At 36.9% G+C, this 26,333-nt stretch overlaps 1 protein-coding gene across 3 annotated transcripts in view; it reads left to right on the top strand.

Moving 5' to 3' along the window:
• Window positions 1-26,333, top strand: part of MYO1D (myosin ID) — a 342,717-nt gene that overhangs the window by 50,603 nt on the left and 265,781 nt on the right. The gene's annotated exons all lie outside the window — the stretch shown is intronic.

Below are 26,333 nucleotides of genomic sequence, written 5' to 3'. Positions count from 1 at the left end.
TTTTTAAGGCAGGCTGTCTCTCTGTTGCCCAGGCAGGAGTGCAGTGGTGCCATCATAGCTCACGGCAACCTCAAACTCCTGGGCTCAAGTGATCCTCCCACCTCTCCCACCTCAGCCTCCCAAGTAGCTGGGACTATGGGTGTGTGCCACCATGCCTGGCTAATTTTTGAAATTTGTTTTGTAGAGACAGGGTCTTATTATGTTGCTCAGACTGATCTTAAACACCTGGCCTTGAGCAATCTGCCCACCTCAGCCTCCCAAAGTGCTAGGATTACAGGAGTGAGCCACTGCACCTGGCCCATTTTTAGTGTACATTTCAGTACTTTAGTACATTCACATTGTTATGCTACCATCCCCACTACCCATCTCCAGAATGTTTTTATCCCAAACTGAAACTCTGTACCCATTAGACATAACTCCCCATTCCCCTTCCTCACAACCTCTGATAACCATCATTGTACTTTCTGCCTTTATGAATTTGTCTATTCTAGGTCCCTTATATAAATGGAGCCATACAATATTTGTCCTTTTGTATCTGGCTTATTTCATTTAGCATCATATTTTCAAATTTTGTCCATGTTGTAGCATATATCAGAATTTCCTTCCTTTTTAAGGCTGAATAATACTCCATTGTGTATATATACCCATTTTGTTTCTTCATCCATCGATGGACATGTGGGTTGTTTTCACTTTTTGGCTATTGGGGATAATGACATTATGAACATTAGTGTGTAAATATTTATTTACATCCCTGCTTTCAATTCTTTTGGGTATATGCCCAGAAATGGAATTGTTACATCATATGGTAATCTATTTTTAATATTTTGAGGCACTGCTGTACAGTCTTTCACAGTTGACTGTACCATTTTATATTCCCATGTTTCCTAATATTAATAGATTTATATAGAATTTTTTAAGGTTTTAAAAAAATAAACATATACCTTTCCAACTATGATTGTATCAGAATTTAGCAGAAAATCATGAAACAACACAAGAAATGCATAACCAAATATTGTACTTTTTGTATTTTCTTAAGATAATTTTATGTCCATCAGATTAGCTTACCACTAGTACTAGTTATCTTTTGTTCAAGTAGAAATTTTCTACTATCACAGAGTGTGGAAAATCCAGTGTCCACTGTGTTCTAGATCAGGTCAAGAATTTTGGTGTGTGGGCCGGGCATGGTGGTTCACGCCTATAATGCTAGCACTCTGGAAGGCCGAGGTGGGCCGATTGCTCAAGGTCAGGAGTTTGAAACCAGCCTGAGCAAGAGCGAGACCCCGTCTCTACTATAAATAGAAAGAAATTAATTGGCCAACTAATATATATAGAAAAAATTAGCTGGGCATGGTGGCACATGCCTGTAGTCCCAGCTACTCAGGAGGCTGAGGCAGGAGGATCGCTTGAGCCCAGGAGTTTGAGATTGCTGTGAGCTAGGCTGATGCCACATCACTCGCTCTAGCCTGGGCAAGAAAGTGAGACTGTGTCTCAAAAAAAAAAAGAATTTTTGTATGTGATATCACCTGTATAGATTATACTGTTTTCAGTTTTATTAAATATCAAGTTTTATTAGATTTTAGATTGCAATAACATAAATATTACTAAAGGGGAATGTACATTTTTCTTCAGATAACTTTTCAAGCCATAGATTTACTCATTTGTAACTAAATATTTAAGCTACTTTTCAAGTAGTAAGCTAGCTGCTGTTAAGTATAGCATTCCTATCCATTTTTTCCATGTAGGCCTTTTATTTTTGTAATTTTTTTATTTCTTTATTTTTAAACTTTTTTCATATTTGTATAGTTTTTTTTTTTTAACCAATGAAAGTAGGATCCACACAGGCCTTTAAAGCATATATTCATTCATGTCAACAAACTTTTATTGACTTCCTGTATGCCAGGCTCTGCTAAATGGGTGGGGATGGAGATGTTTGCAGATAAGTGAACAGGCAAGTCCAATAAAGTATGGCTGCATTCTGCAAAAGTGGAAGTACATGGTGCTTTGGGAGTAGATGGGAGGGGGCAAGCCAACCAGAGTTGGGAGCGGAGGGGAGAATGTATCATCAAAATCTCCAAAAGACCTCAAAGTTCTTCAGGAAATGTGTTCTCCCTGGAATAATAGTTGACTTCTGGAATAAAGGAATATTAAACATTTTCATAGCACTTTAACATCATTTCTCATTTGTGAAATGAGTATTCTGTTAAAGAAGCAACAATTAACTTCTGTCATGACCAGCAATTAAAAATATCAGTATTTAAAAACTCTATGCATGTGAGACTCTGACCTTATTTAAAGAAAATTCATCCTCAAATTAGAAATACCCTATGTTATAAAGTAAGGTATTATTGAAATTTTTGTTTTAATAGTACTTAATTTGGGTGTGAAAAGGGTGGACACAAAGCTGAACAAATTCAACATCTATTTCTAATACACAATTTTCAAAAAAGCTGCAGCTGAGATAAAGGTATGCTGCTGTTTAATAAAACCTATTCTAATTAATTTTGTTTACATTTTCATTGATTTTAATTTGGTTTGCTTTTCTATCATTTTTTTTAATTACTAAAGAAAAACATGGTAATGACTGTCAGAAGCAAATAAAGAACAACGTGAATTTTCCTCTCTCGCTTCCCCTCTACCATTCTACTCCCCAAAAGTAAACATTGTAAGTTTGGTATATCTCTTTCCAGAAATGCAAGCATTTGGACAGCCAACTACTTATATACATATAAGAATGGGGAGGGAAGAAGAGCAGGGGAAGGAAAGAGAGAGATTGTGTTTGTGCACGCACACATACCCATATATATATGATTGCAAATAATTCAAAAATAAAATGAAGTATGCTGTAACGTTCTATAGTATGGTTTGTTTTCCATTTAATACAATGTATTCTTAACCTCTTTTCATGTCAGTATATTGAATTCTGCCTCTTTCCAATAGCTACATAATTTTTCAGTTTGGATATAATCTTTCTCCTATTCATTAATATTGCTGTTGTTTGTGATATTTTGATATTATAAACATGCTGCGATGAATATAGTTACTTATGTATTTTTGCACACCTGGCCAGCATTTCTGTAGGTTAGGTGCCTAGAAATGTGATTGTTGAGCCATTTGCATATGCATGTACTTATCGTTTTAAGGTACTTTGCTTTATTTTACTAAATTGCTCTCAAATACTTATAGCTATTTACCAAAAATCTTACCCCTTTAACACTAAATTTTGCAATTATAAATAGCTTTTGCAAATCTAATGAGTGGAAAATGGAATGTCATTATTTTATTTTACATTCCTGGATTGTTAGTAAGGCAGAATATCTTTTCCTATGTATATTATCTACTTATATTCTCCAAATTTCCTTGTCACAGCCTGTTTTTTTTATCAGAGCATTTATTATATTCTCATAATAATTCTTTAGTATTCCTTTCTCCTCTGTAAATCAAAAATATTTTTTCATTTTGTTCTTTTAATTTTGTGTATAGTGACTTTTGCCAAAACAAGTTTTAAATTTTTATATAGTTAAATTTGTCAACTTTTTCCTTTATTGTCCTTCCATCAGGTGTCATGATTACAAAGACCCTTCCAAATCCAAGATTATGAAAATATTCACCTATATATTTTTCTTCTGTTATTTCTCCAGATTTATTTATTATGTTAAATTGTGAATGCATTTGCAATTAATTTTTATGTAAGGTATGGGGTAGATATTAATTTTAATTGGATAATCTATCCTTTAATCATTATTTAGAAATGTGGCCTTTATCACATGCTTTTCATTTGAATAGGAGTCCCTGGCCTGACTGACATTTTGTTTCACTGAGTTGTTTGTCTTGCTAGGAAGTACTTTTGTGTGGCTAGTTAGACCAGTGCACCAGCTCTGGAGAAAGTGGTCTTGGGTCAAACCCAAGCCATCCTTACTAGCTGTAGGGCCTCGGACAGTGAGGCAGTCTTCCTCAATCCCAATTTTATCATCTGACAAATATATTTGCTACTTCACAGGGTTGTGAGGATTAAGCGAGATAATGTGCTTACGTAAAGAACTTGGGGCCGTGCCTGGCATGTGACAAGCACTGGACATACAGTAAGCTAGCAGTACTGCTGTGACTGTAGCTATGATAGCTGGCCCATTATGCTATGTTTTGCTGTGTGAGGGGACAACTATCTCTTTATTGTGCTTTACTTTCTAAAAAATGAACTTTTTTTTTTTTTTTTTGAGACAGAGTCTCACTTTGTTGCCCAGGCTAGAGTGAGTGCCGTGGCGTCAGCCTAGCTCACAGCAACCTCAAACTCCTGGGCTCAAGCGATCCTCCTGCCTCAGCCTCCCGAGTAGCTGGGACTACAGGCATGCGCCACCATGCCCGGCTTATTTTTTATATATATATCAGTTGGCCAATTAATTTCTTTCTATTTATAGTAGAGACGGGGTCTCGCTCTTGCTCAGGCTGGTTTTGAACTCCTGACCTTGAGCAATCCGCCCGCCTCGGCCTCCCAAGAGCTAGGATTACAGGCGTGAGCCACAGCGCCCGGCCTAAAAAATGAACTTTAAAACCAACTTTTCAGGTTCCAAAATGAAAGCTCGTTAGTATTTCAGGAGCAATTGGTTTAAATTTGTAAGTTCAATTTTGGAAGAATTAATATCAGAGTAGCTTTGTTTCAAGTGAATCTCTTGTGTTCAGTATATGGTTTGATTTTACTTTGTGATCATTCTGAGTCTTTTAATGGTATTATATGACAATTTATTGATATGACATATGTTTGGTCTTAGTTCTATCTCATTTTATATGATTTTTTTCCTTTTATTACTTCTTAAATAGTTTTTACACTATGTTCAGTGTTTGTGTTGCCTTGTTTTGTGTTTTCCTTCTGATATAATTAATTGGAACAATCTATAATTGGTTTTTTTCCCCTAGTAGTTAACCTTTATAACTTTACATTCCCTCTCTTCCTTTCATCCCGTGGTTTTTCATTAGTTATACTATGATTAGTTTTTCCAGTGGTATTTCAGTTAGAATTATGTTTCATTTTTATGAAATAGAACTACAACATCAGTGGCTTAACCAAATAGGGGTTTATTTTTCTCATAAAATGAACAACACAGGCCGGGCGCGGTGGCTCACGCCTGTAATCCTAGCTCTTGGGAGGCCGAGGCGGGCGGATTGCTCAAGGTCAGGAGTTCAAAACCAGCCTGAGCAAGAGCGAGACCCCGTCTCTACTATAAATAGAAAGAAATTAATTGGCCAACTGATATATATATAAAAAATGAGCCGGGCATGGTGGCGCATGCCTGTAGTCCCAGCTACTCGGGAGGCTGAGGCAGAAGGATCGCTCGAGCCCAGGAGTTTGAGGTTGCTGTGAGTTAGGCTGACGCCACGGCACTCACTCTAGCCTGGACAACAAAGCGAGACTCTGTCTCAAAAAAAAAAAAAACAATGAACAACACAGAGATCAGCAGTTGGGTTGACTTTGTAGCTGCACAGTGTCTGTCACTGGTGTGCCTGGCCCTTGGTGCCCTCCCACTTGACTATCCTTGGCTTGTGACTTCTGTGCTTATGCTTATCTTTTGGTCATATGATGGTCGCTCCACTGCATTCCAGACAAGAAGGGGAAAAAAGGAAAGGGAAGAAGGATGTCTGTATTGGGGAAGTAATACTTTCCTAGAAACCTCAACTAAACATCTCATTGGCAGGAACTAGGTCACCCAGTCACCCCTTGCTGAACACAGAGAATAATACAAGAATATACCAAGATAATTTTGCCAGACCAGTAAACGTCATGATCAAACAAACTAGTTTTAAAATGCTCTCTGTATAGGCAGAATTATTTCCTACCATCATCCCCAAAGATATTCACATTCCCATCCTCACGGTCATTCATTCTCTCTCTCTCCCCCTCTCCATCTCCCTCCCTCTCCATGCCTCTCCCTCTCCTTCTCTCTCTCCCTCTCCCCTTTTTGAACAAAAATCTTATGCTTATAAGTAGAAAGAGCTTAGGAGTTTTTCCCTGATAGGTTATTCTTGTGGACTAGGAATTGGGGGAATAAGCTAATATAACTGGTAGTTTGAACTTAGGTCTGTCCATGGGAATTCAGTTCTAAGCCAGGACTAAATAGTATTATTAACTATAGTCATCATGCACTACATTAGGTCTCTAGAACTTAATCATCTGTAATTGGAAGTTTGCATTCTTTCACTGATATCTTCCCACTTGCCCCGTGCCTTGGTCCTTCGTAACCACCATTCTACTCTGTGTTTCTGAGTTCAGCTTTTTAGATTCCACATTACAAGTGAGATCATGTAGTATTTGTCTTTCTGGTCTGGCTTATTTCACTTAGCGTAATGTCATCCAGGTTCATCCCTGTTGGCACAAATGGGAGGATTTCCCTCTTTTTAAAGGTGGCATAGTACTCCATTGTATATGTGTGTATGGCATTTTTTTCATCCATTCATTGACAGACACTTAGGTTGTTTCATATCTTTGCTATTGTGAATAATGCTGCAATGAACATGTGAGCGTAGATATCTCTTCAAGGTAATGGTTTTGTTTCCTTTGGATATATATCCAAAAGTGGGATTGCTGGGTCATATGGTAGTTCTATTTTTAATTTTTTGAGAAACCTCCCTACTGTTTTCCGTGATGGCTATACCAATTTACATTCCCAACAGTTATATAAGAGTTTCCTTTTCTCTACATCCTTGCCCTAAACCTTTCTAAGGAAAACTACCCTGCTGTAGCCTTTCTGAGCAGTGGCTGCATTTTGAACCACTTGATACCCCAGTCTTCCATCTCTTCCCCTGCCACATTTGAGATAGGACTTAATCCAGAGATGGCCAACCTGTGGGCTTACCAACAACCTGTGGCTTACATTGAACTCAGTGAGTTCTAAGCACTGTGCATATTGTTGAGGCTCAATTTCAGGCTCAGCCACTTGCTAGTTGTGTAACCTTAAGCAGATTACTCAACGTTCACCTATGTCTCAGTTTCCTTCTCTGTAAAATATTAAATCCTATATAATATTGTTTTGATAATTAAAAATATTAATAGTTAATCCACATTAAGCCTTAGAACAGTATGTGGTTCATACTTAAAGCTCCATAAATGGTAGCCATTGTTACTATTCAATGAGGAATTTGGAATTAATAAAGTGAATGACAAAAGAGTTACTTGCAGAAACTAAAGGTAGAGTGTCATGAGATAGAACAGTGGTTCTTATTGCTTTTAGGGGCCATTGCCCTCCTGAGGAATCTGATCAAAGTATGGACATTCTCTGCAAAAAATACGTGTGCATACATAAATGCACATAAAATCAAGGTTGAAAGCACTTAATATAGAGAATGATGGGAGAGGTCTATGCCAAGTCAGTGCTATATGCAAGTCAGATGTGTGAAGGGAAATTGTCATTGAAGTAGAGGAAGCTGTTTTGTAAAGGGAGAGGAATGGCTTGAATGAAAAGAGAGAAACAGAAGCTGTGAGCTAGCTCTTCAGTTCTGGGTCTCGCAGTTTCTACCCAGGATTCTCATGAGATCCATGTTTATCTTCCCACAACAAAGTCCTTGGACATAACTAAGTTGGCATTGCCCTCCTGTTTTCCAACCAAACTAGCCAGACCAAAAAATAAAAAAAACAAACTGACTTTTCTATGATGAAGAATTATTGCTGTGTCATTTCATATTTCTTTGAGCCATCATTATGAAGTTTTCCTGTGGCGTGATTATATCAACAGCAGAAGCTTTCAGAATGAAGTGAATAACCAGCTGTAGTTACTTTTCAACGGCTGCTAACTTCCTTTTTTTGTAGGTTGAACACTTTCCAGGCATATCCTATTTTTTTAATATTCTAATTTAAGGAAAAAACAAGGAAGTGGTAACTTCAACCTCTCTAGTAGAATTCTCTTTTATTTTGATAAATTTTTAAGTTTTTTAGCTGAAAATGAGGCAGAACTTCATAAGATTGTATAGCTGAAAAAGATTTCAAGGATTTTCCAGTTTCATGACTTCTTTCAGAAATAAAAAGAACTGGACCCCAATATTGTCTTGCACACCTGTGTGGTATAATATCTTCCATTGCAGATGAGGAAACAGGCTTAGAGAGATCCAACTCCTTGTCCAAGATCAAAGACATGGCAAGTGATGCAACTAGGGTTTGAATCCGGGTTAAATCACACTACAACGCATATGCTGTAATGCTTCCTTGGACTCTTAAGCTCAGGCTACAGAAGAATGAGGCTTTTACTTTATATTTCTTTCCACTTGTTGGTCTTTTCCTCATCATCTGTTCTAGAAAAGAAGGCAGGAAACTTTCAAGCCCCATTTTTTTGATCCTTGAGCTAGATGGGTCTTGAATATGTCCATCTAGCATCTGGCCCTACAGCAGTGTAGTCTCAACTGGTTAGCTATCTTCTCGCTGAGCTGGAAAGACTTTTGGCTGTTGAGCCAACCTTCCTTCCGTACAGAGGCCGTCACATGACAACACAGCCCAGTGATGCAGAGGAGGATGGTCGGAGCCTCCAGGGGCAGCAGTGATCCACAGTTTGAACTGGAGCAGGACTAATACTTGTTTACGGAGTATTTACAGGGTTGGGCGTGGTGAAGACACTGGCTCTAGAAGTAGACTGCTTGGGTGAATCCTAACTCTTTCATTTAATTCTGGAGTGACCTTGGGCAAATATCTGCTATCTCTTGAAGTCTCAGTTTCTTTATCTTTAATAAGAAATGTTTTTTAAAAAGTATATTCCACATAGGGTTGTTATAATAAGGATTAAAGTGATAATGCAGGTAAACCTCTTAACACAGTGCCTGGCATGGTAATACTCAATAAATGTTGGCTATTATTTATACTACTTGAAAATGATTTAGAAAAAAGGCAAGGAAGAGGTGATATCACCCTCTCTCCTAGAATCTTTTATTTTGATTAATTTTAAGTCTTTGAACTGAAAACAAGCTGTAGTTTTACAGGCTTTTATAGCTGGAAAGGATTACTTTCCTTGAAAGTGATAACTTCTAGGTTTAGCTGACAGAACCAGTTTTTAAACTGCAATCATTTTATCAGTGTAGAATATTAGTTTCAAAATATATACAATGTATATGCATTTTATGACTATGATGAAGAGAGGCAGAAGTTATGTTCTTGTCCAACTTGTTTTGTTGCTAAACCATTAAATAATCTAAATTTTGTTCAGTCCCCACATCTTTTAGGAATACACAAAGTTAAGAGATTTTTAATGTATTCTTATAATATTACTGTGATATAGCTAGCAGATAGATGCTATTCTTTATTTTATTTATAACATTTCATCTCTTACTTCATTAAATAGAAAAGTGAGGTACAAATATTTACTTGCCTAAGTTACATGGATGAATTATGACAAAATATCCTAACCAAAAAGTTCTTATGATATGGCTTCTCTTGTCATTTATCTTCCCTCTTTTTAGTTAAAAATACTAACGTTTTGTTATTTTAAAAAATCCCAAAAAGGGACTGTTTATATTTGGGGTTTTGTTTCATTTTTGAGACAGTCTTGCTCTGTTGCCCAGACTAGAGTGCAATGGTGTCATCGTAGCTCACTACAGCCTCAAACCTGTGGGCTCAAGTGATCCTCCTACCTCAGCCTCCCAAATAGCTGGGACTACAGGCACATGCCACCGTGCCCAGCTAATTTTTAACAATTCTTTGTAGAAGTAGGGTCTTGCTATGTTGCCCAGGCTGGTCTCAAAGTCCTGGGCTCAAGCCATTCTCCTACCAAAACCTCCCAAAGTGCTAGGATTACAGGCATAAGCCACCATGCCTGGTCTGGGACTATATTATATTTGAAGAAGAGAGACTAAATCCTGTTTTTGTGATGAAGGGAGATTAGGGGTTTTTTGTTTGTTTGTTTTTGAGACAGAGTCTCCCTTTGTTGCCTAGGCTAGAGTGAGTGCCGTAGCATCAGCCTAGCTCACAGCAACCTCAAACTCCTGGGTTCAAGTGATCCTCCTGCCTCAGCCTCCCGAGTAGCTGGGACTACAGGCATACGCCACCATGCCCGGCTAATTATATATATATATATATTAGTTGGCCAATTAATTTCTTTCTATTTGTAGTAGAGACGGGGTCTTGCTCTTGCTCAGGCTGGTTTCGAACTCCTGACCTTGGGCAATCCGCCCGCCTCGGCCTCCCAAAGTGCTAGGATTACAGGCTTGAGCCACCGCGCCCGGCCGAGATTAGGGTTTTGATGTCAGATTTTAAATTCATGCTTAACGTTACATGTAGGAATTTTCCATATTATCTGCTATTGAGATAAGTACATTCATTTATTAAATGTATGCCATTTAGTTTAAAAACAATGAATTAACTCAGGTTTCAGTAGCTGTCAATGCATAGTATAAGTATTTTCAAAGGAAAATTCAAATGTGTTCTTTTTCCCCTTAGTATCTGAAGATATTGGTAAAGATTTAGTCTTGTTGCAAACTTGATTGATCAGGATCAAACTGAATTATTTGAAATTCAGTTTTAATAATGCTGCAGCAATCAGGTGGGGAGAAACCAAAAGAATTATTAAAATGATTTCAGATTTCAAGACCAAAAATAATAATCAATAATGGTCTAAGTTTCCAGTCTTTTCTTTGGAAAGAACACTCCTTCCAAGCCTGTGTTGTTTCCTTGGTATGGAACATGACCCTTCCTCTTCATCTTTCAAATCCTTATGTATCCTTCTGGGCCTTGCTTTTGTCTTAGTAACGCCTTCCTAAAACTGGTCTGCTGTTTAATACTGTGTAGCACTCATATCTTCTCCTGTTATCTTTAGTGTACCTGGATTGTCAGAATATGACTATTTATAATTTTTAAGAAACCATGTCCCTCACTTGGTTCTAAGTTCTATTGGAGCAAGAACCAAATGTGTCTTCTTCACTACTAGATGCATAGACTTAGTATTAACCATTGCTCCATATTTGAAGCTTTTTTTGTTTCCTTGAGCTTGGATTACCTAAAATGTTAACTATGCTTTTTATAAGAATTATGAGAATAAGAGCTAAATTGAAAATTTAAAACATTTAAGTAATTAATACTTACTGACGGGGGTTTTACAGTACTTTAGAAATAGTATTCATGATTCTTAATTGAACACGTTTGGAATGGTTTCCTCCACCATAATATTCTTGGTAACGTCTTGGTGAATCAGGAAAATTCAGGTTGAAATGAGCAACTCTATAAATCAGGATCTTAAAATTCTTCTATTTTTTCCCATAGTTTATATATTTCATAGTTAATCTGTGGCAGTAGTTTATGTAGTAAAATGGATCTCTTATGAAATAATTTTTTTCACAAAGTATTTTTTTCAACAGAATTATATTTGAGCACTTGAATGCCTATTTTCTTAAAGATACTTTAGGCTTTGCAAGATGAATGTCATATATCTTTTCCTCAGAATTTTACCGTCTGTAACAGAGACTTCTAACTATTCACCAAAATTTGTTTCCTGTTCATTTGGGCACATTCTCACTTTACAGTTACATGTGTCATGTGACTGTGTACTCACTAGTGGAATTTTTGAGATCTATCCCCTTCTAGGTCTAACTCATAAAAGTCTCCCACATGTGATTCTCCATTCTCTGCCCTCTTCTGCTGGCTGCTTATTGATGTCCAAGGTGACCTTGAAGTCATGTGTTGAAGATGGGAGAGTTTCTGTTGGACAGGCCAATAAATGACTGCATGGAGCAAAGACTCCCTCCCACCCTCCCCCTGGAAACATTTGCATCGGACTAATTAATGTGTGGGTAGCAAATAAACTTCTTGTGTTAAGCCACTGAAGGTTTGGGGTTTATTTGTTATTGCAATTAGCATTTCCCTAGACAACCTTTAATAGGTACGAAAGCAGTTCCAGAGTAAATATTTAAATTTTCAAGAATGATTAATTTATGTCTTAATTTGTAATGCATCCCACTTAGAAGAAACATGGGCCCGTTTAAAATAGTCTGCTAATTCTTTGTCTTGCTTTTATTATTCCAAATTACTTGACTCTTCTTTCAACAGCCAACTCATGGCTATTATGATTAATTAAGCCCTTTGTTTATCCTCCTTCCTCCCACACCATTTTATAAGGTCACATTTCTGTGTTTATAAACCCAGAGAGCATTTACTCTTATTTATAAGTGCAGTAGGAAAAAAAAGAAGGGATACATTTAAAATGTCAGCACCTAGAATTTTTTATATGGTTGACCTGAACTCTGGCAGGTCACTTTTCCAAAGTGTGTTGCTACCTTGAGAAATTTACCAATACGTGGAAGCTCCTTGGTATTCAACGTTACATCTAATGCCCAAGCCAGAAATCTACTTGTTTTTGATTCCTGTCTCTCCTCACTGTCTCCACTCCCATTGGATCAGTCACCAGATGAGGTCAATGTAGTCTCTTAGATATCTTTTGAATCTGACTACCACCATGCTCTAAGTTTAGGCCTCTATTAAGTGTCCCATAAATGCAACTGTCTCTCAACTGGTCTCCATAGCTGCAGTTTTAATACTCCTACGCTGTAGCCAGAATTAGCTTTCTAAAGTGCAAAACTCAACACCTCATTCCTCTGCTTTAAAATCCTTCAGTGACTGTCCCTTGTTCTTGGGATAAAATATAATGTGACTTGCAAGGCTTTGCATCATCAATGATCATTTTTCCTATTTTCTCTCTATCTTTTCTTCCCTTTACTTCCACTATCTTTTCTGTGCCCTGTGCTCCAGTCTTCTTTCTGTTCTTTAAACATGCCTTACTCTGTCTCAAGCCTCTCAGCCTCTGTTCCTGCTTTGACCTCCATGTGGAGCACCACTTTTTCCCACTCCTCCTCCTCCACCCCATTGCCTCAATAATTCCTTCCCATCCTTTAGTTCTCAACTTAGATGTTACTTCTGGGATCACTTTCTCAGATACTTGAGCCCTGGGTTAACTGCTCTTCATTTATACTGTGATGTGTCACCCTGCATTCCCTCTATTACAATAACTCCTGTGCTGCATTTTCCTTTGACTTGTCTGTGTCCCCTACTAGGCTCTCTGCAGGATCACAGACCATAGTTGTACTGATCACCACTGTATCTAGCACAATAAATACTTGCTAGACAAATGAGTAATAGGTTGTGTGAGAACCCAGTCTTTTTCAGACTTGTCTATAGAGTGATATTTGAAGCTATACTAAGGAAGACTGAAGTCAGTGCCAGAATATCTTCCAAGTATTGGGAAATCATCAGCACTGAAGACCATCTGTGGGAGAAATGATTGAATGTTGGATGGATGTTAAAGGTTGATCTAACAGGATTTGCTGATGGATTAGATGGTGGGTGTGGATGAGTCATATTTTCTTGGTGAAGTTGTTCATGAATAGATAATGTCACAATTATGGTGAAGGTTATTGTGAGAATTAAATTACATATATATATAAAGTTTATAGTGCTTGGCATTTTGTAGGTATGCAATAAATACTGTTTTCCTATTTCTAAGTGAAGTAGTATCCTGTTAAGGCAAAGAAGCTGATGCATTATAGCACATTACCGTTCCTAAGCAAAACTGTGCAGCAGGTGAAGTTGGTACAAATTTCATACTTTATGTCTATTTCTCTGACTACTGCTATGTGTGACTCCACTGTTTTCTCTTCCTCTGAATTAAGGGTAGGTAGCACAGCATAAGGATGAGGAGCATTTACTCTGCTGTCAGACTGCTGGGTTTGAATTGTTGCATCACAACCCCCAACCTTTGGCAATTTACTAGACCTCTTCAGTCCTCATTTTTGCTATATGTAAAATGGGCATGGAAACTTAGAACTGTGAGGATAAAAAGAGATGATTCTTTTAACATATTTGAAATAGTGCATAGCACATAAAAAGCACTGAATGATTCTTAGCCATCATGTGGCATAATCAGAGCTGGTGACTTCAGCCACTTTTATGTAGCTCTAAATATCTCTTCTGTACCAACTCTTGAATCTCTGCACTCCAATCCTCTCACTCATTCTTTGATCTTGTTTTCACTTGGGTGTCCCACAGTAAGCTCAGACTCAGAATTCAAAACTAAACTTGTCAATGTTTCTGTTGAGCCAAGCTTATCTCTTTTTGTAGTAGGACGTGTTGGCTACAAGTGGTAATAGAAAACCCAAATAAAAGAGGCTTAAACCACAAGAAAAGTGATTTCTCTCCTATAACAAGAAGTCTAGAGGTAGCATGGGTCCAGGATGGGATGGGTGGGATGATTCAATTGTGTCTTCAAGGACGCAGGTTCTTTCCATTGCCTCAGTGTTTTGACTTGTCCTTTTGGGCTAGCTCTCTTTACCTTGGCATGAAATTTCAGGCAGCATGAGAAATGACAACATTCAAAAAGGATTTTCCCCCATCTTCACTCAGATCCTAATCTGATCACTGACAAGAGGACTGGGATTCCCAGTTTTAGCTTAGACCAACCAAGATCCATTCTCCTGGAGCTGGGGATGGGATTCCATTTCCTGAGCACATGGCTGGGTGAGGGGTGGACACCCCAACAGCACCAGGGCTCTACCGGTGAAGAGGAGGGATGGAGGATGAAGGTGGGGGGAGGGCATGCAGTGTCTGCTAGGTTTGAGATATTTCATAATTAGAAGAAAACAATCTAAAAATGAGGAAGAATTGGGAGTCACGTTGAAGTCAGGGAAACGCGGTAGCAGGTCCTGTAGAAAATCAAGTCAGACCAAAGAGTGGGGCTGGAGCAGAGGGCAGGGATTTAAGAGACACAGTGACTGGATGTGGGGAAGAAGAGCTTCATTTGGGTTCCAGTTTCTGTCTGGCTAAGTGGATAGCCATTCATGGAGATGAGGAAGACAACAGGATGAGTAGGTTTAATTGCTTGAGGTTTAGGTGAGTGAAGTTTTAAACAGATTGAATCTGAGGTACCTAGTGAGACATCCTAGTGAAAATATTCTATGGGAATATAGATTTATGTATATATTTCTATATACACATTTAAAATGTATATATAGAGGAAATGTCTGAACTGGAAATGTAGATTTCATAATGTTGCCATGTAGAGGGCTCCTCCTTTCCTTCATTCAATATTTCCTAGTCTCCTTGGAGCCTTCCTCATCACTTATTGCCTCTCTCAGGCTGATAGCCTTCTCCCTCTCTTCTTAAGGAATGCACTCACTTTTGGCAAAGCCATTGCTTCAATTGCTATCTGTCTGCCAAGGTTTCAGTGTAATGCTGTGAGTTAAGTGACCAAAACCCATTAAAATTAATACAGAATTTAAAAAGCCAAATAATTTAGTTGATCTACTTTATAAAAGTCCCATAAAAATTATTAACTTACAAAAAACTAAAAGAACTGCCAAACCAAAATATGCCCACCCCAAGCCCAGGAGATTGTGATAAGTGGACAGAGTTATTTAAAGGCATGTTAAAAATTACAGACTTACCTTATAGTTCCCCAAAATTATAAACATGGAATAGAGATCAGGAATTTTCAGTCACTTGCTATTTAGACCTAAATTACCTGGGAAAATCGCCCAGCACGTTCTGACGTGGAATGTCTAGGTATGGTGTTCCTTTCCTGGGTCTGTGAACTCTATAACTTCAGGGTTGCCCTTAGAAGTCTTTGTATCTACCTTTTTGTTTCCCTCACCAGCTGCTCTGCAGCCCTTCCTTCCTTCCTCAGCCTCACTGTCTGCTATCTGCAGCTTCCCACCCTTCATATTCAGCACATTGTCACATGGGTTCCTGACTCTGGCCACCCACCACTTTCAACCTTCCACACTTCTCAGTCTTTGCATACAACTTCCAGCCACGTTACCCTCCTGGCTGCTTCCTGCTCATACCTCTTGGGGTCACCTGTACACTACTGCTCATCCTTTACTTAGCCCATCCCCACTGTCTTTAGGTTTAGAAGAGGCATTAACTAGTTTGGGGCTGTCTTTAAGGGCAGCTTGATCATTGTGAATTCGTATTGCAGGTACTATATAGACTATTAGTTTACCTGATAATTATAGTTGGAATTCTTCTAGTAAGATAATGTGAAAGGCCTGCCCAAATATTAGCAGTTGCTATTATTGCTCAACACAGAAACATAGCATGAGTGCCTCTTATTTTAAAAACAGCCCTAGGAGGGTGTGGAGAAATAGGCATTTTCTTCAAGATGCAGTTTAGAAATATTTCTCAAAATCTACCCCAAATATACATATGTGCATGTGTATTTTTATATATGCATATACATATACATATGGATGTACATACAGGTATAAAATTTTGCATATGCACTCATGCACAAATCTCTCAGTATCTTAGTCTGTTCAGGCTGCTATAACAAAACACCATAAACTGGGTAGCTTATAAACAAAAGAAGTATATTTCTCACAGTTCTAGAGACTGGGAAGTCCAAGACCAGGGTGCCAACATAGGGTTCTGGTGAGGGACCTGTTCTGGGTTGTAGACTTCCACCCTCTCATATTATCATATTTGCACACGTCATTTTTCTAAATAATGGCATGGATGTTAATGATTGACGACACACTTTTAGACTGTTCCTAGTTTTGTTGTTGCTATTGTTGCTATAAACAATGTTATCATTAACATCATTTTACCTGCAATTTTGTTAACACATATACAAATATTTCTGTGGGGGAAATTCTGAAGTGAGCTGGCATTCTGGCCTCTTCATATAAGGGCACTAATCCCATTCATGAGGGCTCCACCCTAATGACCTGATCACCCCCCAAAGGCTCCACCTCAAATGCCATCACATTGGGAGTTACATTTCAATGTGTGAAATTTCGGGGGCCATAAATATTCTATCTGTAGCCCTCAAGATACATTAGAAATTGATAGCTTTGGTTGTTGTCAGAGTAAAGCACTGGAAGTTGTGTGATAAGGTGTGAGAGAGACTTTTTTTACTGCCTTCCTTTTATACCTTTTGAATTTTGCTTATTGGTATATTATTTAAATTTTCTTTTCAAATTTACTATTCTATGACCCATCAATTCTAGTTCAAGGAATTTACCCCACAGAAATATTTGTATATGTGTTAACAAAATTGCAGGTAAAATGATGTTAATGATAACATTGTTTATAGCAACAGTAGCAACAACAAAACTAGGAGCAGTCTAAAAGTATGTCGTCAATCATTAATATCCATGCCATTATTTAGAAAAATGACGTGTGCAAATATGATAATATGAAAGGATTGCAGATTAGGATAGGGTATGTTATGCTGCAATTACATCCCCCAGGTCTCAGTGGCTTAAGGTAACAAAGGTTTACTTCTCACTCACATGAAATCTCCTGTGGATCCAGGAGACTCTTCAAGTAGTCAGTGGGCACTCAAGCTGCTTCAGTCTTGTGGCTCTGTTGTCTCAAACCCAGAACTTCCTCTATCGCCAAGGCATGTGCACTGGCTTTGCTTTGGCCCAGAAGTGTGTGTATCCCATAGCCTGTTGGCCAGAGCTAATAACATAGCCCTGCCGAACTGTCAGAAGAGGTGGGAATGTGGGACAACAGGTGGAATGTTAGGGGTGCAACACTGTCTTTGCTGTAGTATTTAAGGTATAATAATTGAAAAATGAGATCAGATTATATGATACATATCATAAACATGATATATAATGTATATTTTATTTATTATATGTCATTTTATCTTAAAAATAAATATGCACACACAGGGTATAAGCACATAAGGTCTCTGGGCAAACAGATAACAGTAGGAAATTCTAGAGAATAGAATTAAGGGTACCCTGTGTAAATATTTTTACCATTATTTTTTATATTTTCACCCTAATAATAAAATGTTTAAACTGCGTTAAACACTATAGTCTTTACCTTTTCTTAATATATATTAAAGCAGTAGAATTAATATATATTCCTTTTTGTGGGTTTTTTGAATTTGGGCTAACTTGAGTCTCTCTGAAATCCTCCATGAAAATAAATTCAATTTTGAGAAATCTGAATTGTGCAACTGTTAGTTTACTGTAAATGAAATTAATTCGTAGCCTTACTATTTATGTGTGTATATATGTATAGAGCAGAATTGCAAAATTTGTCTACATTTGTACATCCTTATGTTATTTAGTTAAGCCTTTGTGTTGCCAGTTTTGTAAAATAGGAAATGCCATTCACCATTTACTCTGCACCACTCCTTTCCTGAATATGCTGGAATTAAAGGGCAGGCAAAGAAATAAGCAATTCATTCATAGTGAACAAGCAAGGAACTGACTAGCATGGCCTTGGAAAGCCAAACACCCTTTGAGCTATAAAAATACAGTAACAGATGACATAATCCTTATTCCTAAAAGAAATATTTTTAAAGCATATTAATCTTCGTAGGCGTTCAAATTATGAAGGTTTACTTTTACAGGTCAATGTACTCTTTCTACAAAGCCAGACATCTGATTTACAAGTGGGATATATATTAAATACACATTTTAAAAATACATTTAAACTCTAATTGAATAAAACAAACAGCATAACACCTTAGGTATCTATCGTGAGTAAGGTTACTTTCATAATTTTGAATTTCTACCTCTCATCAAACCCCAGGGGGCAATTAAATGCCTGAAGTTATGTGTGGCCTGAAAATAAAGATGGTAAAAGGCTCTAAAGATATGGTTTGAGCTCCTGTGTCTATCAGGGAAAGTTTCTGAATCCCTAGGAAGGAGCATATAGCCTTTGAAAAGGCTCTTCCAAAAATCAGGTCTAAGACCAATGCTTCTTTGGACCAGTTCAACCCAAGCGAGCTATCCTATAAATGTCAGCATTTTAAGTCAGTACTTTTTTTCCCCCAAAGAATTATTTTGGTTTTAAAGTGATTTCTTCATCTTTTATATATAAATGCTATCTAATTTTGATGGTTTTATTGTTTCTTTATTTAGTCACCTCTGCAAATAACACACTTTCACCACCAGTTTTGGCTCCAAAACCAGACACATTATATGAGAAAATCATACCTCTAGTAAAAAGCTAGTACAAACTTTTTTAGTCTTTACTTCTCTGGACCTGCTTCCATCATCATAGTTTGGTTCAGTAGGACTGTACATTCAGAAAAGATGTATCTTGGGGACAAAAGAGTCTACAAAGCTCTTTTTTTTTTTTTTTAAAGAAATAGACATGAAATTAGAATTGAAAATAAATAATATGCATTTTTTTCCCCTAATGTGTTTGTTTGGGTTGCTATAACAAAATACCTTAGACTGGGTAATTTATAAACAACAGAAATTTATTGCTCACAGTTCTGGAGGCTGTGCTCCAAGATCAAGTCCAAGATCAAGGCATCAGCAGATTTGGTGTCTGATGAGGTCTGTTCCTGATAGCTGGCGCCTTCTTGCTGCATCCTCACGTGGCAGAAGGAGCGAACAAGCTCCCTCAGGCCTCTTTTATAAGGGCACTAATCCCTTTCATGGGGGTGGAACCCTCATAATAATCACCTCCCAAAGGCCCTACCCCTTAGTACAATGCAAATTATGTTTCAACACATGAATTTTTTTGCGGGGGGGGCGGGGTGGGGGACCTTCAGACCATAGCACCTAGTTTACCTAATAATGCTAAACTGCAAAATTAAAAATAGGCTTTATTTTGTTGAAGAATTTTTGGTCTGTAGTTTTTTTGTTGCGTCTTTTCCTGGCTCCGGTGTCAGAGTGACGCTGGCTTCATAGAATGAGTTAGGGAGGATTCCCTGCTTCTCTGTGTTATGGAACCGTTTCAGTAAGATAGGTGCCAGTTCTTCTTTGTAGGTCTGGTAGAATTCGGCTGTGAATCCATCTGTTCCTGGGCTTTTTAGTCGATGTTGTTGGGAGAATTTTTATTACTGTTTCAATTTTGCTACTAGTTATTGGTCTGTTTAGGATTTGTTTCTTTCTGATTCACACATGGAAGGTTGTGTGTTTCCAAAAATGTATCCATTTCATCTAGATTTTCTAGTTTGTGTGTGAAGAGGTTTTCATAGTAGTCTCAGATGATATTTTGTATTTCTGTTGTATCAGTTGTAAGGTCTCCTTTTTCATTTCTGATTGAGCTTATTTGAATCCTTTCATTTCAACTCATGGTCAATCTAGCTTGTAGTCTATTGATTTATCTTTTCAAAGAACCAACTTTTTGTTTCATTGATCCTTTGTATTTTTGTTTGGTTTCCATTTTGTTTAGTTCTGCTCTGATCTTATTTCTTTTCTTCTGCAAACTTTGGGTTGTTTTTTGTTTTTCTTTTTGTTTTTGTCTTTGCTTTTTGTTTTTCTTTTACTAGTTCCTTGAGTTGTGACAAGAACAGTATGGAGAATCCTCAAAGAACTAAAAGTAGACTTACCTTTCGATCCAGCAATCCCACCACTGGGTATATATCCAAAGGGAAAGAAGTCATTATATCAAAAAGACACCTGCACCCAAATGTTTTTCATAGTACAATTCACAATTGCAAAGATATAGAATCATCCTAAGTGCCTATCAGCTGAGGAGTGGATAAAGAAAATGTAGTATATATGTACCATGAAGTACAACTCAGCCATCAAAAGGAATGAAATAACGTATATTCTCACTTATAAGTGGGAGCTAAACAATGGGCATATATAGTCACACAAAGTGGAATAATGGACACTAGAAACTGAGATGGGGGAGGGTAGAGGAGGTTGGGGGATCAAAAACTACCTGTCAGGTACAATGTACACTATTCAAGTAACAAGTACACTAAAACCCCTGATTTCACCAGTATACAATTCATCCATGTAACAAAAAAAATACTTGTACCCCCTGAATGTTCTGAAATAAAATAAATAAATATATAAAAAATAAAATAGGCTTTATTAAAAACCAAAATGATTGTAAATATACCAAGTAAGAAAAATAAATGCTCCCTGCTTTTTAGTACTTTTGAGTTACAGTTGATATACTGTTCTTAACTGTGGCACTTTGGAACATGGTCCTACCTTGTATGACTAATATCCAGCCTGTGTCACACCTGACCTCACCATGTAACCTCACCATGCAAGTTTGACAGCATCCAAACTGGTTTATACTTTGTTGAAAAAAATGAGTCTGCTGATCTTACTCTTGGCTGTCACTATAATGTCAAATTGCCATAAAAGTTTCTAACCACTCTTTCTTTCCTTATCACAGACCAAGCAACAGATGGATGCCCCAGTTAGCATCCAATTAATTGGCATGTAAGTCTTAGAGACAGTAGTTATCCCAAAAGTCCAGTGGAGGGAGACAGATCACTTCTAGCTACAGGTGCCAAAAAAAGCCTTACGTAGATGGTGAGACTGGAAATATTTCTTAAAAGATAAGATGTTTAAAAATAGAAAATAGATCAATTTTACTGGTAATTTCTCTAAACCTTAATGTAAACTTAAATATTAGTCATACTGCTTGGTAATGTAATCGCCCTCCCTGTCTATGGATTCCACATCTGTGGATTTGACCATAAATGGAAAATATTCAGAAAAAAAATTGTATCTGTACTGAATGCGTACAGACGTTTTTGGTCATCATTCCCTAAACAATATAGTATAACAGCTATTTACATGGCATTTGCATTGTATTAGCTATTATAAGTAATCTAGAGATGATTTAAAGTATATGAGAGAATGTATGTGGATTATATGCCTTTTTATACCAGGCTTGAACTTCCGAGAATTTTGGTATCTGTGAGATGTCCTAGAACCAATCCCCCATTGATACCAAGGAATGACTGTATGTAAACACTGATATTGTGACATAAATCTTAAGATCAGCCTGTAATTGCAAAGGGAACTTTCTTGCTTGTGTTCTTTTAAAAAAAAAAAAAAAAAAAACTTAAAAATTTAAGAACAAATGTCTTTGTTCTTTCAAATCATTACAAATTTCCTGGTAATTACTGTGTTTGAACTAAATTCACCATAAGTGGGAATTTCTGTAAGGTTCCTTTAAAAGCTCTGTTTTGCAGATGTTGTTTTGTAATATGGAATCAATCCTTGCCAGCAGAGTGTAGTTTATATTGAATCACTTCCTTTGCAAGAGAATTGGCTGCAGGATCCTTGGGGTTAGGGTCATTTTTTGTCATTGTTTTGCATAGCGTATTACCTATTTATGGTGTTACAACTTTCTGATTAGTCATGACCAGAAATTAAATGGGAATTATTATTACACCTGTCAGCTGGTAGTGTGGTGAGTTGTATTCAAGCTACAGATGATTTTTTTCTCCAGACCAGTTTTGTTATTTTAAAAATCTCATTTTAAAATAGGATAATATCCCTTTAAAATTCATATTTCCAGCTTCTCTTGAAAAATTAGTCTGGCACAACTCAGGCCGTATTTTGGAATAGCAGCTACTCACTTTATACAGGGCACATGCTGTCACAGTCCCCACCATGCCCTGTTTGGCTTCCCTTTGTGTCACTTATCTGTCTTGCTTGCCTTAGTTTGATTACTGGACTAGTGTGTAACACTGTGATTCACCCACCAAATCTAAAATCACGAACAAAATAAAACCTTCAGCTTTTCCAGAACCACCAGATACCTTTCCTAACTTGAATTATGCATCATTTGAAGAACAAAATGATATATAATTCTGTGGTTGAAATGAGTTGGTTGATTTCAGAAATAGTTTATTATAATCTGTATAAATAAATGAAATAGATGTATATGTTTGTTATATATACACAGTGGTGTCTATGTGTATACATACACACATGCACACATATGTGAGAATAAGACAAGTATGAAAACATGTTAACAATTGGGGAATCATCTGAGTGAAGGATATTTGGGAGTTTTCTGGTGCTCTTTTTGTAACTTTTAAGTTTGAAATTATTTCAATATGAAAATTATTTTTAAAAGTCAAAGCTAACTCTCAACTACAGATTTTTAACAGTGAGAAAGATTTTTCTTCTCTAAGTGATTAATCTTTGTCAGATTAGTCAGATTTTGAGGAAAGGGAAAATTTAAGGCCAACTTAATTGATACCATGTTTTACAAGTTGTTTCCCAGAAAAAAAAATTTTTCTCTAGCTGATATTAAGAAAAAACAAAAAATATTTTTGTATGCACAAACAACTGAAACTGTCTCTGTATCCAATTGTTAGTACCCTAATAAAGCATAAATAAATGTATTGCTTCTCTATATCTAAAGAGGGACTTATTAGCAAAATATATACATATGTGCTGGTGTGTAGGGACCCACATATTAGGTATTTTAAACAAGCGACCCATACTGTCTGCAGAGCACAGATTTGAGCTGTGTTTGTTCATTTATGGTGAAGAATTTGCGCCAATTCATTGCCATCGTGTGGTGTCCCTTGTAATCAGTGGTGTGTGTCTCCTAGAAGGTTGGTCAGGATAAAAGCTGTAGACCACACAGCCACAACAGGGAACAAAGATAGTCTACAATGGAATTCGTTCTCCTTATGTTCCTAAATAAACTAAATTATTTATCCAAGATTTGAATAGGGAAGGCCCGTTTCAGCTGGCAACAGTATCCTTTGACATGTTCCTGTCATTCTTTGAGAACTTCCTCACTTTCTGGCTCTTTAAGATATTCCAGGCTCATCAGTGCTTTCCCTGACCCAGTGAAGGAATCATTTCTCCAAAAGGCCTTGGTTCATTTTATTATAGTGTGGCATTTAGAAATCAAGATCTGGCTGGTGTATATGGTTGTTGCTACTGGTGTATTTTTGCTCATAGACTTTCTCAACAGAGCTCGGGAGGAGGCTAGGGAATGTACATACACACACATACATGTATACATATGCTTATATCTATTTATTTGTCTGTTTAATGATATCATGTTGATATCTCTCATTTCAATCTGACACCATGGAGTTTTTTGGTTTTTTTTAAGTACCATGGGATTTATTTTAGCCTTTTCTTTTTCATATTTGTGGTTTCCTTCTGCAATAGGGATAAACCTGACTCCCATTATCCTTAATATATTCACTTATTTTCTCAATGCTCCTATATGTAACTAATTTCCCCACCCTACAAGGCATCTCCTAGACTCCTACCCTGCTGGACAACCCAGCCACACCAGAATCCTTACCCTGGCTCCACCACGCACACAGTGAGCCAGCTGAATCCTCAGCCCCAGCTCTGCCAAATAGACTGGCCATGCTGGCCAAAACCTTGCCTTTTGAAACTTAGACAAATTATAAGCAAAAACTCAAGACAAAGTATTTCCTGAAATTTAAAAATAAGATATTAATAGTTTTAGTTATTCAATCACATCATTTAGTTTAAATTCTTATTCACAGACGATGATGGAACTTCTTTAAGTAAAGATTTGGAAATAATGCTATTTATAAGTAAGCTTTTATTTTTTTGAAATGCCATATTAAGCGACATTTAGAGAAACTACTGATTAAATGAACAAGGTTAAATTAGAGGCCAGCTGCTTTCTTTTTTTAGTGTTTTACTTTTTTAATCAACAATAATTGTATTATTTGGGGGGGTAAAATGTGATGTGTTGGTACATGTATACATTGTGGGATGATCAAATCAGGCTAATTAATATACCCATTACCTCAAATATCTATCATTTCTTTGTGGTGAGAACATTTGAAGTCCTCTCTTTTAGCTATTTTGAAATATATAATACATCATTATTAACTATAGTTATCGTGCTATGACTTTTTTGTCCTACCTAACTGAAACTTTTGTACCCTTTGACCGTCTCCCAATTTCCCATCTAACCACCCCCCCAGACACTCCCTGCCCACTTCTGGTAACCACCATTTATTCTCTACTTGTACAAGTTCAACTTTTTAAAATTCCACATATAAATGAGGTCATGTGGTATTTGTCTCTCTGTGCCTGGCTTATTTCACTTAATATAATGTCCTCAAGGTTTATCCATGTTGTTGTAAATGACAGAATTTCTTATTTTTTAAAGGCTAAATAGTAGTCTATTGTATATATACCACATTTTAAAAATCCATTCATCTGCTGATGGACATTTAGGTTGTTTCCATACCTTGGCTATTGTGAATAATGGTGCAATGAACATGAGAGTGCAGGTATGTCTTTGAAAAACTGATTTTAATGTTTTGGGCATATACCTAGTAGTGAGATTGCTGGATCATGTGATAATTCTATTTTTAGTTTTTTGAAGAACCTCCATACTGTTTTTCAAAATGGCTATACTAATTTATAATACCACCAATAGTGTGTAAGAGTTCCCTTTTCTCCACATCCTAACACTTGTTATCTTTCATCTTTTTGATAATAGCCAATCTAAGAGGTGTGAGGTGATATCTCATGTGGTTTTAATTTGCCTTTCTCTTATGATTACAGATGTTGAACATTTTTATGTGTTGGCCATTTTGAGTTCCTTGTATATTTTGGATGTTAGCCACTTATCCAGTGTATGGTTTACAAATATGTTCTCTCAGTCTATGGGTTGTCTCTTCACTCTATTATGATAATTGTTTTCTTTGCTGTGGGGAAGCTTTTTAGTTTGATGCAACCCCATTTGTCAATTTTTGCTTTTGTTGCCTGTGCTTTTGGGCTTAAATCAAAGAAATCACTGTCCAGACCAATGTCATGGAATTTTTCTCCTGTATTTTCTTCTAGTAGTTTTATAAGTTTAAGTCTTATGTTTAAGTCTTTAATCCATTTGAGTTGATTCTTTTATAAGGGGTAAGATAGGGTCCATTTTCATTCTTTTGTATGCGGATATCTAGTTTTCCTACCACTCAATTTATTGAAGAAATTGAGGACAGCTACTTTTTGAGGACAGCTAGGGCTTTTCTTATGGCCTGGGAAGCTCAGAATGCATTCATGGTTGGGTTGACACCTAAACAAACAAAAAAAATATTATAATACTTGTCTTAAATTGGCAACCAGTCCACCTACATAAATTCCTTCCTTAGTTTGATCTAGCAATAAAATAATTTAATTTCTAATAGAGGAGCTAAGAAAAAAAAGAGAGAAAATTATTTGTTTTTTCCATTTCCTGATGTATTTTATCTGTGTTTAGTTTTTGACTCTCTTCTTTGCCACTGCATTCTTATTCTCTTAGTTCACTTCCTGATGTCTGGTATTCGTGAGTATAGACAACACTTGGTTATTTTCACAAGTGGAGAAGGACTGGCTGAATAAAGCAGAGTAGTAGATTATCCAAATTGTGTTTGTCTTTGGAGTATATTGATTTTTATAACATGAATAAGTGCCTGCTTAATACTTTGGAGGTTTTAATAATGAATCTCTTAATGGTTCCAGGTTCCTCCTCCCTTAGTAAAAATTTCCTTGGGCCCCGTGACAGTGTACTAGGAATAAGTAAAAATAAAAAGAAATCTGACTCACAGTGTCTTAGGAAACTTGATGACAATATAGGAATAAAGCTGTAAAATGCTATATCTGAAGTATCATTTAAAGATGGCAAACTCTTTGCAGAGTTTGCAGGTAATAGATGATGT

This window comes from Microcebus murinus, chromosome 18 (assembly GCF_040939455.1).
Source record: "Microcebus murinus isolate Inina chromosome 18, M.murinus_Inina_mat1.0, whole genome shotgun sequence".
Classification (NCBI taxonomy): domain Eukaryota; kingdom Metazoa; phylum Chordata; class Mammalia; order Primates; family Cheirogaleidae; genus Microcebus; species Microcebus murinus.
Note: the sequence above shows the minus strand (reverse complement) of the source record. Positions and strands in the feature narration are given on the sequence as shown.